Genomic DNA, 13,349 nt, shown 5'->3' with positions numbered 1-13,349 from the left:
TTCTTGTTGATGAACGTGGCTGCTGCCGTGGCAACGGTTTCAAATAACGTCCATGGGGCTTTGAGCAAACTGATGTGGAGAAGAAGATATTTTGTGGGTTCGGTTGTGTGTAAGCAGCGCGTCGTCTTCCATGCTTCCTCCTATTCCTCGTCAGGACGAGGAGGATCCTTGTGGAAGCCCCGAGAAGGACCTGGGAGGACAAAGCCGGAACGAATGCATCCATCCATAATAAAGCATCCATCTGTGATCCCAGCACCAAATTGGACGGGGGAAGGGTCCTGGTCGTCGTCCTGTTTGTTGTTCCAATGAAAGCCTGTGAGTGAGTGAGTGAGTAGCAGTTCCCCATGAAGGGAACAAGAGCACAGAATCTGGGTTCCCAGGGGGGATCTTGTCTTGATGTTCATGTGTATTGCTCTTTGTTTATATCCCCACATTCTTTCACGCCAGGCGAATTTCCCATTTATAGAATACTTTATGACTCCTTCAATGTAGCTTTGACGTAGCCTCCACTCTTAAGTAGTAAGAGAGAGAGAGAGAGAGAGAGAGCAAGGATTGGATTGGATTGGATTCATTGCACTTTGCTCCAAGATGCCTCTTACTTTTCCATTCCCATATTTAATTTCTTATTTAGTTATTGTTACAATACTTTGGATTCTATTCCTATTCTAGTACAAGATCTTGACACTTTCAGGTTTTTTTGTTTTTGTAGTTAGTTTTGTAACTTTATTTATTTGTTTATTGTTATTCTTGTACAAGTATTTTATTGTTGAATATTGTTGGTACCAAGCTATCATTGGCACTCTTTCAGCTATAATGCATACCAAACTTTAATTCGTTCACATCCAATATTATTTGACGACAAGTACGAATCTTTTATGTATATATAGATATATATATAAATACAAATAATAGTCTTCTTTCATAGTTATATGCAAATATTGTTTAAAAATAAGTCATGGATTTAAACATTGTTAAGCTCTAGTGAAGTAAAATAGACTAAGACAAAAAAAAATTAAATCATTAAATTCAATCCTCAAAACAAACAAAACTTAAAATGCCTCTCGTATTTTAAAAGAATAATAAATTGATTAAATTAATATTGTTAAACACAATTGCACATATAATATTGCAACAAGAATTGCATGCACAACCACCATTAAAAATTCTAAAAATCCTAAGCAAAACATAATTTTTTCATGCACCAAAAATATTCTATAAAAATCTCACTGGTTTGTCATCTATCACCACTCATGGTAATTGGATGATATTAATTTAAGAAATTCACTTTGCAAAGCAAGGTCCAATTATTAACCAAACAAAGATCTTATTGTCTCTCTATTCAAGAAGTAGAATAAAGAGTTTTAGCAATTATAATAGAATTCTACAACAATATAGTTGAATCAATATTGACACATAATATAGATCTAGATTCAAAATTGGATTTAATTAGCAATCAAATAGACATCTCAAAACTAAAAAGATGAATTGAAATAAAAGAAAGATAATTTTTTTGATATCCAATATTAATACTTTAATTTGAATAAAATATTCAATTAAAAATTAATTTTAAAACAAACCAAGATTTGGTAAGGATATTAAGTATTGAAAAATATCTAATACCTAACTGAATCATTATCAACCTACGGTCTACAAGGATAACAATAATGATCTAATAAGACCTCGCCATACCCACAATCGATCCATTGTAATTAATAATTAAGATCTTAAAATAATAGATCCTATTATAATAGATAGTTGAACTAAGGTTGAAATTAGGATATTTTTTTTAAACTCATATCCAATACTTTTTAAATTCCTAACAACTTAGAAGTATTATTAAAAGTTGATAAAAAATCAAAAAATAAAAGCATACTAATATTTATATACTTCTTTTTAAAGATAATAGTTTTTTATGTATATATATATATATATAAATTATTTAAAATATTAGATATATATAATTATGTATAATATATATATTTTAATTTTTTTATATCATGTTATCTTTGAATACTAAATAATTAATTATAAGCTAATATACCAATGATTTGCTTATAATTCCAAAAAGTTTAAAATCCAGAGTTGATACATTTATTGAGATAATTAAATTAATAATTTTTTATCAAATAACAAAATCAATTGAACAAATATATAATAATATAATAATCTTCTAAAGAAAATCACAATAAACAAGTATATATTAATAAAAGTAAAGAAGAGCTAAATAATTCAATATCTTATTAAGTATTATGTGTTTGGTGTAGATTTCAATTCTAAAACTATTGATAAATTTAAAATCCTAGTATTTAAAATAAATTTAAATAATTATATATAATAAAATTAAATATATTAAGAATATTATTAATCAATTATGATATTTTTTTTTTGGTTTTTTCTTTATCAATGTAAATTTTGAATATCTACTTTTTATATAAATAATTTAAAGATTGATAATAATATTTTTGTAAATAAGACATATGCTAACAAAAAAAAACAAAATCCTCACAAATAATAGGCTAATATATATATATAATAGAAATATTAATTTAATTTATCTAAAAATAAAATTTAAATATTTTATAAGTTAGATGGATATTAAAATATTTATATTTTAAAAAACATATATTTATTTATATATTTAATTAAAAATAGAAATAAATAGCTTTAGATTAAATTATTCATGTCGTATTGGAAATCTTTCTAAAAACTTTGTAGACTTTATAGGTTTTTATAAGTGATTGATAGGTTGACAACTTGGCTAATAAGTTTGCTACTTGGTGTAAATTTAGCCACTTATATTACAAGTTGGCGATAAAGCAAACATATTAGAAACTTGTCTTATAAATTAGACATGTGTTATATGATCTATAGGACATCACTACATAGTTCTTTAGTAGATAATATATATAGATGCAAAAATAAGGCCTTCTTTATTATTTTCAATTTTTTTTAATATTCTATCTTGATTCAAGATTTCATAGTTATTTTGCATTTGAAAATATCCATTTTAGACCTAATTCATATATACATTCTAATTATCTACTTTAATTCTTTTTTGTGATATTAAAGTATATTTATATTTATTAAAGTTCATATTTTTAGTAGCTTAAAATTATATTTAATTATTTTTTATTTTATTTTAGAAATAGATAGATTATTTGATTTATTATTATTATTGTATATATTTTTAGATAATTTAATTTTTATCTAATATTTTTTATTTTTTAATAAAACGAATTTCTTTAAAAAAGTGAATTATTCATTTTTGTAGAAATTTTTATATGACATTAAAGATTATAAATTATCTTCTTCTAATTTTACTTATAGACTATTTAAATAATCTATTATAAGAATAAAATACCAATTATAGATACCATATTTAATAGAAATGATAATAAAATTGTAACTATTATAATTCTTTATAATCTTATTAATATTCTTAGAGAAGAAATTTTACATTCTAGTAATATCAACTATAAAAGTACTATTTTTATACCTATAGAAGAAGTCAACAATGAGATTATTTGACTATGTCAAGGAGTTGTGCAATTGAAAGAAGCAAGTAGACCAACTTCATAGGTGAATCCATAAAAATTTGTCACTACAACTATAAATGATGCAAAGAATTTGATGTCATGAATATATATATATATATATATATATATATATATATATATATATATATATATATATATTTCAATAATTACTTATATCATTAAATAGAAGTAATCAAAAGTAGATTAATTTTATAATATCTTCTAAAAAAGCTTCTTGAAAGCTTTATAGATATGGCTTTGACTTTACACGTATTTGTAGTTGGTTGGTAGATGTCACAGACATATATATTTATTTTAGTAATTACTTACATGATTAGGTAGAAGTAGATAAAAGTAGATTAATTTCATTATATCTTGTAGAAAAACTTTCTAGAAGCATCACAATTGCAACTTTGACTTTACAGATATTGTAGTTGATTGGTAGGTTAGAAATTCGATCAACAAGTTAATTACATATCATACATTATAATAGCTTGTAGAACAAACTAATTATATAGTGTACATATAGAAAACTTATCTTATAAGTCAACACATGCTAGAGGTCTTATAAAACATAAACACATAGCTCTTAGTTAGATAGTATATATGGAACCAAAAGAGAAGCCTTTTTCACTCTTTTCAATGCCATTCTTGTCCTTAGTCTTGTTTTAAGACTTTCTAGTAATTTTATCTTTGGTAATAGCTAATTTAGTTCAATATATTACTATCTTTGAATGACTTTATAATCTTTTTGACTGATACAAGAGTGTATTGAGTTTTTTTTTTTTTTTTTTTTTTTTTTTTTTTTTTTTTTAGATTCATGTCTTTGACAGTTTGACAAGAGTCTTAACTTATTGTTCTTGTTTTTTTTTCTAGAAGTGAAAAAATTACCCCTCTTTGAAGGAATTTCTATTTTATATTAAAAGTTGTAAACTACCCTCATCTATTTTTTTATTTTTTTTTTGAATTTTTTGAATTTTTTTGAGTTGTCTATAGAATAAAAAATTATGAATGCTACTCTTAGTAAAAGTGAGAATAGATTTGTGACTATCATAGATCTTTATGAGCTTATCAATACTCTTAGGATGAAAATCTCAAGTATTTTCAATGTAAATGATAGAGATATTATTCTTATACCATAGAAGAAGTCAACAATGAAGTTTAAAGTTTGTGCTAAGAAGTTGTGCAGCTAAAAGAAGCAAGCAGATCAAGTTCATAATTTAATCCAAAGAGTCTTGTTATTATAAGTATAAGGGAGGCAAAGATAAATATACTAGAGAAGTTTAATAGAATAAGATCAAAGTTTCAAGGATTTTTATAATAAGTAAAGCTTTATTTAAGATTTCATCTTTCTCAATACCTTGATAGATTTAATCAAGTCGGATTCATATGCGTATTTTTCTCTATAAATAATCTTTTTTAGTTTATATCTTTGGCAGAAAAAGACTTACAACTATTCTATGATTTAAATTTATTTTTGAAATTATTTATGGCTATATTTTAAAAAAATAATAAAAATAGTAATGATCAAACTTGTATCTCTATGATAATAATCATGTTCAACTACCACATATGCTATTGAATTCCAAAATATTGCTTGCAACAAGGATTGGAATGACAAAGTCTTTATTAATTTTGATATGGATTAAAAGATAATATCAAAGATTTATTGTTGGCAATGTTGAGAGCAAATTCATTAGAGTAATTTATTGATCAAGCCATTGCATGTAACAATTGACTCTTTGAAAGTCAACAAGAACAAAGATTTGATTGGAGAGATACAAGTCAAGCTATGATGATACCTTTTAAGTTTTCAAAAGCTTATTCATATAAACCAAAGCCTATGTAAATTGACATGAAATATTTTAAACCTCTTTTTGAGCAAGACAAGACTTTTCATCATCAAGAAGATTTAAAATTATTAATCAAGATAAAAAAGTGTATAGTTCACACTATTCAATTTGACTTCAATAGATACATTATTTCCAATAAAGACCTTATGATGGATTCTAATCAGTTTCAAGCTATTATAGATTACAAATTTTAAAAAAAAATTAAGATATATAATATTTTTTGGAATTTATCAATAATTACTAAATCTTCATCAAGTTTTATTTATTTATTTATTTTAAAATTTTAGCTTTTTTTATACATTTGACTTGTAAAGAAAAACTTGAATAGAACAAAGAAGCAGAAGTATCTTTTGAAGTCTTAAAAACATGATTATTTTTACACCTATCTTATATTATATCAACTTTTTTAGGCATTATTTAAAGAAACAAACACAATAGACTTTCCTATAGATAGATTTTTATCACAAATAGAAGTAAGTGATAAGCTTCATCCAATAGCTTTTTATTCCAAGAAATTTTCAGCAGCCAAAATCAACTACAAGATCTATAATAAAGAGCTTCTTCCAAGTATGGATTCATTTTAAGATTAACAAAATTATCCAGAAGGTGCATCTAGTCTAGTTACTATATATACAAATCATAAGAACCTCAAGTATTCTATGTCAATAAGTATTTTGAATTATTGACAAACCTATTAAAGTAGGTCTTTATTACATTTGATTTGAAGATCACATATTGAGTTAGAAAACAACAAGGTTTATTGAAAATATTTTTTAGCTGCTCTAATCTTATACCAAAAGAAGGAGATATATCTTTTGATAAAAAAAGAATGATTCTAATGAAATTGAAGCTTTTTCATCTTTGAATAATGAAATCAATAAAGATTGTTAATTCAACCTTTTTCAAGCAAGTTAAATCAAGTATATCTTTTAATCTTATTATCTATAATATAAAGAATAATTATTTTAACTCTTATGATACTTTTAGGTTTAAATTCAAAAATAATCTAATCTATTTCAAAGCTGTAATAAGGTATAAATAAGATAACTATATAAATAGATAGAACCATGCAAGTTTTTAGAATTTGGACTAGATTAGTGGACCACGTTGGACTCATCATGGAACATTCTAGAAAGAATTTAGAGCAATTATTTAGGTGGAGTCTATTATGGAACCTTCTAGAAAAAACATAGGGCGGTTATCTAACAAAGGCCCACTATAGAACCTTCTAGAAAAAATTTAGGGCGGTTATCAAGATAAGGCCCACTACTTAAGAAACATTCTAGAAAGTCTAGGGTGATGGGACAAGGTATAAATAAGACTAGCCAAGGCCTTTTGGAACATCTAGTCAGATATGGCTTCAAACTCTTTCTCTTAATAAAATTTGGTTTTGAATCTTTTTATTCAATTCAATTCAATTCTATTTTTATTTTCTCAGTTTTTTCATTCATGTCCTATTTTATTTAATTTTGTTCAATTTTGTTTTGGTCTATTTTGCCTTATTTTGTGATGAGGCTTTATATTGCTGTGGATTAGAAAGACAGATTTTTGAGATAGTCTAGTCCTATTTCATTGATATTAGAGCAAGTATTAGACTATTTATTTTTGGTAGCATATCAATAGCCATCATCTAATCCAAATTCAGTTGTTTTAGTCATATTAGGTACTATGTTGAAGCTACCATGAGATACTCTTAAAAACATTAATCAAGAGGTAAAAAGATATTACAATAGTGGAGTTCAACATAGAAATTATAGTTTGGGAGATATAGTAGAGCAATCCTAGATGGAGGCTTAAATACAACACCTCTTAGGCTAGATAGCTACTTTATAAAAGCAAATAGAAGCTTCAAAGACAAAAGAATTGACATCTGCTAGGTTGAAATTGAGTAAGCCTAATACATATTCTGAGACTTTAAGACAAGAAGATGTATGTCAATGGTTCTTCCACATGCAACAATACCTCCAACTATCTAGGGCAAATACCACTAAAAGAATTATATATGCAGCTAGATATTTGAGAGATATAATAGCCATTTGATAGCAACATCAAGTTCAATGTTATAGAGCTCAAGGTAGATTTTGTGACTAGGAGGAGTTTGAGACCGAGTTTAGGAATCAATTTTGGCCCATCAATGTGGAAAAAATAACACGCAATCAGTTGGAAAATCTTACACAAGCTAGATTGGTGCAAAATTATATCTCACAATTCAAGTCCCTATGTCTCTAAATTGGCAATGTTTTGGAGGCAGAGATGATGAATCGATTCCTACAAGGTTTGAAATCTAGAGTATAGCGAGAGGTAGAACTAAAAGATCCACAAACATTTGAAGAGGTAATTTAGATTGCAAAGAGGGTCAATGCTATAGATTTCAAGAATTGTAGAGCACAACCTATAGTACAAAGTCCTATGCCGCTATCTAATACTATGACACAACAACCAATGCCAATGAAAATTGATGCCTTACAAGGATCATTGATACTACAAAGACAATAAATATTGGTACAAAAGGGATTGTGTTTCTATTGCTGGGAGCTAGGCCATCATATTAGAGGTTATCTAAAACCTTAAAATTTAAGTACCAGCACAACAAAATGGGTTCTCAATCTTAAAATTCACCAAATCAATAATGAGTTAGAGCAAGAAAACAAGGCTCTTTAATAAAGGTATTGAAGGTCAATACAAGGGATAGCTACTGTATCTCAAAGAGAAATGGCATAGCCTTGGACAACTATAAAAAATAGTCAACTAGTGCATCTAACAAGACTACTAAGAGGATATCTATGTGGAGTGCTTGTAGTTTGTGATTCTACAAAAAATTGCATCTCAAATGAAATTACTAACCAACTTGGAATTAAAACTAAAGAAATCAAAGGAAGAAGTGTATATCTTGCAAATAATCGAGAAAACATCTTGAGTAAGACATATGAAGAAGAAACCTTAACATTGACAGACACCTATGTCTTAAGAGTGAGATCCAAAGTGACAAAGCTAAAGTATGATGTTATCCTTGGTATGCCATAGATAGAGATGAAAAATAAGAAAGTTGATTGGATAGCAAGGACAATCTCTTTTAAAGATGGAAGATGCAAGGTGATTCTTTGCACTTCTACATCAAATAAAGAGAAAAGACAGCTTGCAATCAAAGACTTACTCATAGGGATGACCTTTATAAAGAAACAACTACAACATGAACAACTAGTATATATGGTAGTTCCAAATCTTGTGTCAATAGTAGAAAAGACAATTGAAGGGATAGAATCAATAGGAAAAATCATACAAGAATATTAAGATGTCTTTTCAATTGATCTATTTAGTGGTATACTTCTTGATTGAGGTGCCCCATTTTAAATAGAACTATTATTTGGAGCCAAACCAACAAGTTGTCTAATTTATTATCTAACACCAAAAGAACTTGAAGAGCTACGGAAGACATAAGACAGATTCTTAGAGAAAAGCCTCATTGAAGAAAGCAAATCACCATAGAAAGTATTTGCATTCTTTGTACCTAAGAAAGATGGTGGACTTTGCTTTTGCATAGACTATCAAGGTTTCAATAAGCAGACTATTAAAAATACATATCTACTTCTACATGTGAATGATCTTCATGACCCACTTTAAGGTGTGACAATCTTTAGTAAATTGGATCTTAGAAGCGGTTGTTAGTAAATACCTATTACAAGAGATGATGTGAAGTAAACGTCATTTTGTACAAGCTATGGATATTTTGAATAGCTAGTTTTATCTTCTAGCTTTATCAATGCTCTAACCTTTTTCATGAATCAAATAGGTAGATTGTTTCAAGACCTTTTGGATAAGTATATAATCATCTTCAATGATGATATTCTTGTATATAGTAAAGCCTCTGAAGAACATATGCAATACCTATGAAAAGTGTTACATCAGCTACAAGATATTTACTTATATTATAAGCAATTAAAATTTAAACTTTGAAAGTCGAAAGTCACCTTTTTGGAGCATGTGGTGTCTTCTGAAGGCATGCATATGGAGCAAGATAAGGTGAAAGGAAATCTAGGATTGGCCAACTTCCTATGGTGCTTTTGAAGTTTGCTCGTTTTTGGCCTTATCAATACTATCACCATTTTTTTTGGCAATTTGCTCATATTATTGCCTCATTGACAAATGTATTGGAGAAAGGTGTTGTATTTAAGTAGAAATTGGAGTAGCAAAATGCCTTTATTGAGTTGAAGGAGGCACTTATTATTTCTCCATTATTGCAACTATATGATCCTAATTTCCTTTGTATGTTTGACATTGATGTTTTCAACTTTGCTATTGTACAATCCTTTAACAAGACTTTGATAGTACCTTCAACCTATAGCCTATGAATGATGCAAGCTCAGAAGGACAAGGCTTAATTACTCTACATATGATCAAGAGCAATTAATAATTATACATGCTTCAAAGGTGTAGAGATAATATCCATTGGAAAAGCCAATGGTTGTTTGCATTGACCATTGACTCTTGTCACTTGATTTGCATTTGAAAAATATAAAATGTTGGCATCATCATTGAAAAGAACAATTGCACCCTTGTGATATTCAACTTGAATATACACAAGGGTAACAATATATTCTGCCAGATAGCTTATAACGGAGGCCAAATTTGAAGGACAAATCAAGAAATAAGGTAGAAGTCACTACCATTAGTAGTATCATTTCAAATCTAGTCAATGAGGCAGAATAGAAAAAACTACACAATAGAATGCTTATTTTAAGATGGTGAGCAATTAGTTGAAGGTTAGCAATATATAATATTAATAATATACTTTTAGTGATGAATTTTTTTATTTTAAGAAGCAAATTTATATACCCAATAATGTTAAACTCCACATGTGCATATTTTTGGAGAGACTTGACATCCCAATATCTGGACATCTAGGACAAGAGAAGATCCTAGAATGGATCTCAAGGACATGATTTTTGATAGGTTTGGATCGTAATATTTGAACCTTTGTACACTCTTATGACTCATGTCAATGTAATAAAACACACAACATAGCGTCTTCTGGCTTATTGCAGCAAAATTTGCTACCTACAGCAAGTTAGGGCTAACTGATTATAGATCTCATTACGTATTTGCTGCAGTTGCCTCATAATTATACTATATTTGCTGTCTTTGTAGATCGACTCTTGAAGCAACTTTACTTAGCCATGGTACACTCAGATATTGATGCTCAAATGCTTGCATGAGTCTTCTTTGATACCATTTTTATCACCATGGATTACCTCATGTTATCATTTTTGATTAAGATCTATGCTTCACAGGAAGTTTTTGATAAGTCTTATTTAAGCTACTAGGTACACGACTTACCATATCTTTAGTCTTTAATCTTCAAATAGATAGGCAAACAAAGCATACAAATCAAACATTAGAAGATATGCTGCATGCATCTGTAGTAGTTTTCATAATGATTTGAATGAATGCTTGACATGTTTGAAGTTTGGCAAAAGACAAACGTGGATGCCTATCGCAAGAAGCAACTATAATTTAATGTAGGTGACAAGGTATGATTACTTCATCGCAATATCAAGATTATTTATTTTTATGACACGTTAGACTATTGTAGGCTTGGACCTTTTTTTATTTGTGACAAGTCAATCCTATTGGTTATTGATTATTGTCATGGACACAAAAATACAGACTCAAGATTTAACAAGAAGTTCAAGAAGAATTGGCAAGAACTAGATTAATCAGATGAATACAAGAACAACACTAGAGAAGTGAGCTAAAGCTCCAAGAGATGTATTGTCGAGACTGAAGAACTCTTCAGCCTCGATTCCAATAAATACTCCTATTTAGGAAGCTCCTCAAGCAACTTCTACCAACTAGGAAGCTTCTAAAAGATTCCAAAGACTTGCTTCTAGAAGGTTCTAAAAACTTATCTCTAAAAGGTTCTAAGGACTATGTCCCTAACATCTTCTACTAACTAAGAAGCTTCTAAAAGGTTCCAGAGACTTGCTTCTAGAAGGTTTTAGAAACTTGTCTCTAGAAGGTTCTAAGGACTATGTCCCTAACATCAGCCCCTCCTTTAGCTTTGAGGTCTCTGAGAAGCAATGTTGTTGTTAATCAGTACCAATGCAAGAAAATGAAGATCTATTGCATGACGTCTACTATGAACTCCAACTGTTATTCACAAGGCAAGTGGTTCATCAGCCCTTGAAACCAACGATAGTGGCTCACTCCTTCAACTTCTGACCAAGCATGAACTTCCGTGTCCTCATTGTGAAATTGTCCTGCAAACACGCCTTTTGGCTCACCATCGTAAGCAGGCTCGGACTCAAATACAATCACTAGTGATCGGTTACTTGGTATCCTCTGTCGTCGTCGTGGTGTAGGCGGTTCTTCATCTCGAGGTTGCCTTCGTGAGCTAGTCGGTTGAGATAATCTGACTGACATAATATCTATCTCTTGGCTATCCATATAAAAAGACCAAACTATGACTACTGAAAAAATTCTATTTTAATTTGGAGAAAATAACTACATCAACTATGAATTTTGGTGGTGCTCTCCCCTTTTCTTATATTTTTAGGTGAGCAAGCTTTAGAAGGAAGCTATCATCGAACCGGCTTAGGTTTATGAGGATGTTGTTGATGAAACTCCTGTACTTTTTGTGGCGCATTGGCGAGATTTTTAGCTGGCTCCCACGTTCACTCATTAATGTCGTAGCCGCTCCAATGAACAAGATACTCCAACTTCTCCCTCCTTTGCCATGAATCCAATATCTTTTCAACTTCGTATTCTTCATGGTTCTCGATCTCAATACTAGGTGGCGGACATTGCACTCTTCCAGGAAAGACGACTCTCGATAAGGCTCCAACAGAGAAACATGAAAGACTGGATGTACCTTCATAGAAGCCAGTAATTCTAGACGGTACGCCACTAGATTGATTTGCTTCTAGATGATAAATGGTCCCAATCTTCGATAGTCCAACTTATCACATGGTCGCTTAGTCTTGATATTCCGTCGAAGAAGCCATGCTTTATCTCTAATTTTGAAAGTAGGTGCTTGATTCCGAAATCTATCTGCAGACGCCTTGTAGGATTCTTGAGCGGATTGTAATTGAAGCTTTAACGTATTTTGAAGCTCTCATAGTTGTTTCTCAAATCCTTCAGCAGCTGGATTGTTATATTTTGATGGACTCAATAAATCAAGCTTCGGATGATACCCATAGTTGGAAAAGAATGGTGTGTATTGAGTTGACGCATGGAGGGTGTTGTTATATGCAAACTCAGCTAGCGACAGATATGTGGTCCAATCGTCTTGTTGATAGTTGATGCTGCATCGTAAGTATTGTTCCAAGACTTGATTCACCCGTTCTGTTTGGCCGTCAATTTGAGGATGAAAAGTCGAAGAAAGCTTGATATCCACCTTCAGTATCTCAAAGAGAGATCTCCAAAACTTTGATACAAACTGGGTTCCTCGATCTGATACGATATCATCTAGTAGTCCGTGATATCGATACACATTATCGAGAAAGAGCCTTGTTGTGACTTCACTAGATGATGTCTTCTTGCAAGGGACAAAGTGCGCCATCTTTGTAAGCCGATCTATCATGACAAAGATGCTATCAAATGAGTTCGATGATGGTAGGTCCATGACGAAGTCTATGGAAATTAAAGACTATGGTCGACGTAGAATCGACAATGGCTGTAGGAGTCCATAAGGGCGATGCCGAGGATTCTTGGAACTTGAACAAATGTCACAAGAGAGGACAAAATCTTTCACATCCTTCTACATTTGGGGCCACCAAAAATCTCGAGAAATAAGCTCCAAGGTCTTGTTGAATCCAAAATGTCCTGCAACCAGAAAATCGTGGTGAGATTGAAGAACTCATAGTCGTGTTTGTCCTTTGGGGATATATAACCACTCCTCAAAGTATAAAAGTTCTCCCTCCACCTTTAACTTGTCGTCATTGGCACGCTACTTAATATCAAT

The sequence above is a fragment of the Physcomitrium patens genome, chromosome 20, assembly GCF_059467195.1.
Source record: "Physcomitrium patens ecotype Gransden chromosome 20, ASM5946719v1, whole genome shotgun sequence".
Classification (NCBI taxonomy): domain Eukaryota; kingdom Viridiplantae; phylum Streptophyta; class Bryopsida; order Funariales; family Funariaceae; genus Physcomitrium; species Physcomitrium patens.
The sequence above is the reverse complement of the archived record's forward strand: the minus strand, read 5'-3'. Positions refer to the sequence as shown.